Raw genomic sequence first — 6,244 nt, 5'->3', positions numbered from 1 at the left:
GCTCAAAACATGACAAACCAAATATGGCAAAATATTTATAATTAGTGAGTTGCCATTTCTAAATACTATGTAAATTTGCTTCAAAATAACAACAGTAGCCATTTGTTTAAAATAAAAAAATAAGATTTATGTATATATTTACTTATATATGCATATAATTCCTCCAGAAGATACATAGACACTGATAACACAGGTGATTCTGTGTGTCTTGTAGTGGCAGCATGGGGATCATGGCAAATGAAGAGGGGTCCAGCCAGAGTGTCTGTATTATTTACCATCCAAAATAGCATACCTCTGAGAGGAAGAAGGGACTATTCATCACAACAGGACGTGGTTGTAAACAAAGTCTTCACCAGGCAAATACAGTTATATGGTCATCAGGGATGGAAGGCAGACTTTCCATTATATGTCATTTTGTATATTTTGATTTTTCAACAGGTAAATATATTAGCCATTCAAATTCATAAATAAAAAATAGGCATGGGGAAAGGTGTTTAGAAACCAAGGTCTCAGTGCTATTAATATTGCTTTTAGATCCTTTCAGATAAAAATATATAGATATCGGGGCACCTAGGTGGCTTAGTCAGTTAAGTACCCGACTCTTGTTTTAAGCTCAGGTTCATGATTTAAGCCCATGATATGTGAGATAGAGCCCTGTATCAGGCTCTGTACTGAGAGTGTGAAGCCTGCTTGGGATTCTCTTTCTCCTCCTCTCTCTGCCTCTTCCTCTGCTTCTGTGCTTTCTCTCTCAAAATAAATAAACTTTAAAAAATATGTAGTTGTGTATAACTCTGTTAGTCCCCAATTTATAATGGTTCAACTTAATGATTTTTCAGGTTTACAATGGTGCAAATGTACCATTTGGAAGAAAATGCCTCATGTTTTAAAAAGTATAATCTCCATGGTTTGTTGTTGTTGTTGTTTTCCAGAGAGCAATTTTTCTTCAGTCTTTAAAGAGTTAGCTCCTCACATGGACTTTGGTGGAGGTTGTGGGGCAGCACCGGCTGGTCTCAATCTGGGGGTTGGGGGCAGTTGGAGGCTCAATTTTGGTTTTTAAAAAATATAATTTATTGTCAAATTGGTTTACATACAACACCCAGTACTCATCCCAACAAATTCCCTCCTCAATGTCCATCACCCACTTTCCCCTCTCCCCCACCCCCATCAACCCTCAGTGTTTTCTCTGTATTTAAGAGTCTCCTATGGTTTGCCTCCCTACCTCTCTGTAACTATTCCTTCCCCCCACCCCGGGAGGCTCAGTTGTTTGAGCATCTAACACTTGATTTTGGCTCAGGTCATGATCTCATGGTTCAGGAGATGGACCCTCGTGTCCAGCTCTGGGCTGAGCATGGAACTTGCTCTCCTCTCTCCCTCTGCCCCTCTCCCATGCACACATACATTCTCTCTCTCCCTCTCTAATAGAAAAATAGGAAAGAAAAATTTAATCTGGGTGGGGGTGTTTGGTCCTTTTGTGCTTCATCAGAGCTATTCCTGCCCACCTTGTGGTGAATGACACAACTCACACAGTAATGTAGCTTCTCATTAAGCTTGGGAAGCACATAGGCAACTAAGATACTCACTTTGGAAGTGTCCCTGACAGCAGTGGCCTCTACTATGTTATAAATAAGAGGAACTTTTTTTAAAAAAAAAGGTTTATTTATTTTTGAAAGAGTATGCATGTGAGTGGGGGAGGGGAAGAGAGAAAGATAAAACATTTGAAGGGGGCTATGTGCTGAGAGCCGGATGTGGGCTGGAATTCATGAACCATGAGATTATGACCTGAACTGACAGAGCCACCCAGGCACCCCCCACATAAAAGGAACCTCTTAATGGCCCTGTCCTTGGGCACGCAGTGGACACAGTTGGTGCCAAAAATAGGCTACATGTGACACTTTGCAACATGTCCATTATTCCTCCTTTTCTTGGCCATCTTGGAAGCAAGGGCCCAAGAGAACAATACTTCAGATTTATTTATTTATTAAATCTTTTCTCAGGCTAGTTATCTGAGGCATGATACTCTGTCTTGATGCTGGACAGTAGCAGGGAGCTACAGCTGCCAGCCAGCTATGTATTCTATACCCATGCAACCATTATATTTTTCACTTTTATGTTAGTATTCAATAAATTACACGGGATATTCAACATTTTATTACAAAATAGGCTTTGTGTTTGATGATTTTGCCCAACTGTAGACTAATGTAAGAGTTCTGAACACATTTAAGGTAGGCTAGGCTAAAATATGTTTTGTAGGTTAGGTATATTAAAATTCTTTTACTTATAATATTTTTAACTCAGGTTTATCAGGAGATAACTTCATCATAAGTTGAGGAAGATCTGTATATAGGTATATAGATATATAAAATTGTGTGTGTGCATGTATTTTTCACATGTATTTATAATGATACTTGCAATCCCAATCTAGTCACACAGGGTTTGACTTGTCTTCCTTTATTCCCTACCTGTATCACTTTCCTCCACAATGAGAACCCACTTTCCCAGAGTCTCCCTTGTTTTGTCTTCTCCTCTCCTCTCTTTTCCCCTCCCGTTGTTCCATCTTCTGTTCTTCCTTCCTTCCCATTGGTTGACAGACAGAGGAACACAATGTGGGCATCATAGGTTTAATATCAAACTTTCAGGCCACATGGGTGGCTCAGTTGGTTAAGTGTCGACTTTGGCTCAGGTCATGATCTCGTGGTTCATGGGTTCGAGCCCCACGTGGGGCTCTGTGCTGACAGCTAGCTCAGAGCCTGGAGCCTGTCTTCAGATTCTGTATCTCCCTCTCTCTGACTCTCAAAAATAAATTAAAAAATTAAAAAAAATTAAAAAAATCAAACTTTCAAAAATGTCACAGAAAATACAAGCAGTGTTCTAGAAAGAGAAAAAGGGCTCTTGATCTCAGACGATGAGGAATACTTATAAGCACACAGGGCCTGAAGTGACAGTGACTCAGGAAAGCTATCGGGTCCCTGTCAAGTGGGTGTGCCCTCATGAGTGTTGCAGCTTGTCTGCCTGCGCCTTAGGTGACAGAAGAAGCCCAGGGCCCTGGCCAACCCTAGACAACTTTCCATGGGGCTGCCACACAGTTTCCTATGAAAGGCATATATGCATTTTTTTTCCAAGATGGGTCCAATATTTCTTTTCCTGTGGAATAGTGAACATGAGGTCAGAGTCCATGTAATGCTTTTTATGTTAGTAACCACTCTCTGCAACAGGAGAAAAATACATGTTTTCAAGTATAATTGAATAAAAGAGGTAACAAATTATATTGTTATATTGTTTTACTTAAGGGGGCAAAGGATATTTTTCTTTCATTCTGCTTATGTCCTCACTTTAAATTCTCAGAAGATATCTCCAGAAATCTCTGAATCTGCATCCTGTTCCATCTTTACATTATTAGAAATGAAGGTTTCTAATTTAAGATTTTATTTAATTTCCAGGTAGCTAACACAGTGTAATATTAGTTTCAGGTGCACAATACAGTGATTCAACACTTCCATATATCATCCAGTGCTCATTTCAAGTGGACTCCTCAGTCCCCATCATCTATTTTACCCATCCCCCCATGCACCCACCTCTCATCTGGTAACCATCAGTTTCCTGTCTATAGTTAAAAGTCTGTTTCTTGCTTTGTCTCTCTTTCTCTCTTATTTTTTCCCTTTGTTCGCTTGTTTTGTTTCTTAAATTCCACTGTGAATGAAATCTTATCGTATTTGTATTTCTCTGACTTGTTTCGCCTAGCATTATACTTTCTAGGTCTATCTATATCATTGCAAATGGCACGATTTCATTATTTTTTTCTTAATGTGTGTTTATTTTTGAGAGATGGAGAACATGAGCAGTGGAGGGACAGAGAGAGATGTGCTGACAACAGAGATGGTGACCTGAGCTGAAGTCAGATGCTTAACTTACTGAGCCACCCAGGCACCCTAAGACTTCATTATTTTTTATTTTTGAGAAATATTCTATTATATACATATACCACTTCTTCTTTATTCATTCATCAGTCAAGAGACACATAGTCAATAATTTGGCTATTGTACATAATTTTGCATATACTTCGGGGTGCATATATCCCTTTGAATTATATTTTGGTATTAAATACCTGGTAGTGTAATTACTGGGTTGTAGAGTAGTTCTACTTTTAACTTTTTGAGGAAACTCCATACTGTTTTCCAGAGCGGATGTACCAGTTTGCATTCCCAGGAGAAAACAGTGCAAGAGGGTTTCCCTTTCTCTACATCCTTGCCAATACCTGTTGTTTCCTGTGTCTGTGATTTTAGTTATTCTGACCAGTGTGAGGTGATCTCTCATTGTAGTCTTGATTTGCATTTCCCTCATGATGAGTGATGTTGAGCATCTTTTCATCTGTTGGCCATTTAAATATACATAAATTGTAATTCTCAAGTATAAAAGAATTAAGCACTAAATGGAACTCAAATACATTAAAAAACTGTTGAAATTTAAATGGAAAATATTACATTACCAATATCATAAAGTATTTTCCAAAGAACATTCCATGGAGTAAGGTACATTAAATATTTTATAATGATTAAGTCTAGAATATTTTTTACTTACATTCTTGTTCATATAGTTTAAAACTCTAGAGCACTGACTGAATGAGAAGACCATTTAAAAATAAATAGTAGAGGAGCACATGGGTGACTCAGTTAAGTGTCCAACGCTTGAGTTTGGTTCAGGTAATGATCTCAGTGTTCCTTTGTTGGAGCCCTACTTTGGGCTCTGTGCTAATACAGAGCCTGCTTGGGATTCTCTCTCTGTTCTTCTCTCTGTCTCTCCTCCTCCCTCACTTGTGCATGAATTCTCTATCTCTCTCAAAATAAACAATGTAAAAATATTCTTTATAATAAATAATAGATTGTGGTATATGCCTTCTTTTTTATTTAGAAAAATTTTTTAAGATATTTATTTATTTTGAGAGAGAGAGCAAGAAAAAATGAACAGAGGAAGTGGAGAATAAAAGGAGAGACAGAGAATCCAAAGCAGGCTCCATGTCATCAGTGCAAGCCTAACATGTGGCTTGATCTCACAAACTGTAAAATCATGACCTGAGCTAAAACTATGATGCTTAGTTGACTGAGCCACCCAGGGGCCTCACAGTTTTTTGTTATTTTGTTTTTTAAAGTAATGTCTACGCTGAAGGTGGGGCTCAAATTTACAACCAGGAGATAAGAGAGTCATATGCTCTACTGAACCTAGCCAGCCAGGTACCCCTGGGGTATATGTAGTTTTAAGGATAAAAGGAATATGGACTCTGTGCTTTGATTTGCAAACAATGTTCTTATGGAGGTAGTCCTTAGAGTTTCCATTAGCCTTGAATGACAAGATTCTTTAAGTATCCTGTGAAAAAGAGAAAAGCATTTTACTAATGGGAGGTTTCCAATTTTATCTGGGTTGGATCTTATAGATGTCTCCAGGTAATTCCATTTAGTAACAGCAGTTCAATATAAGGTGGCCAAAAGGAATCACTAATTTTGACATGGATCTTGTGGAACATCAAATAATCTATTTATGTGAATCTTTAATATTTCACGTAGTGCTATCAGCTATGCAGTTGATTCTTTTTTAAAAAATTAATTAATCTTTTAGAAAGAGTGTGAGAGGGCAGAGAGAGAGGGAGAGAGAGAAGCTTAAGCAGGCTCCATGGTCAGTGTGAAGCCAAATATGGGGCTTGATCTCAGGACCCTGAAATCATGACCTGAGTCAAAATCAAGGGTTGGATGCCTAAATGACTGAGCCACCCAGAGGCCCCCAGTTGATTCTTTCTCTTTTAAAATTTGTTTATTTATTTTTTAGTGATTTCTACACCCAGCATGGGGCTTGCATGCCCCAAGAGTAAGAGTTGCACGCTCTTCCAAATGAGCCAGACTATTGCCTCTATACAGTTGATTTTTGAAATTTTTTTTTCTTTTTGCTGTTTCTACCAGGTAGAGGGAAATGGTCTAATAGATACCCAAAGTAATCAAAAGTTTCTCTTTTGTTTGAGGCATTAAAAATTTTTTAATGTTTATTTATTTTTGAAAGACAGAGAGACAGAGCATGAGCAGGGGTGGGGCAGAGAAAGAGGGAGACACAGAATCTGAAGCAGGCTCCCGGCTCCAAGCTATCAGGACAGAGTCTGCACAGGACTCAAACTCATGAACTGCAAGATCATGACCTGAGCCAAAGTCAGCTGCCTAACCTCTTAACCTACTGAGCTACCCAGGTGCCCAGGCTTTTTTTTTTT

The 6,244-nt window shown here is 38.6% G+C and overlaps 1 pseudogene; it reads right to left on the bottom strand.

Annotated features, from left to right (window-relative positions):
• Positions 1–966: 966 nt before the first annotated feature.
• LOC120224419 lies at positions 967–1,930 on the bottom strand (annotated as a pseudogene).
• Positions 1,931–6,244: the final 4,314 nt, after the last annotated feature.

Source organism: Hyaena hyaena, unplaced genomic scaffold (assembly GCF_003009895.1).
Source record: "Hyaena hyaena isolate Hyena2069 unplaced genomic scaffold, ASM300989v1 scaffold_1194, whole genome shotgun sequence".
Classification (NCBI taxonomy): domain Eukaryota; kingdom Metazoa; phylum Chordata; class Mammalia; order Carnivora; family Hyaenidae; genus Hyaena; species Hyaena hyaena.
The sequence above is the reverse complement of the archived record's forward strand: the minus strand, read 5'-3'. Positions and strand labels throughout refer to the sequence as shown.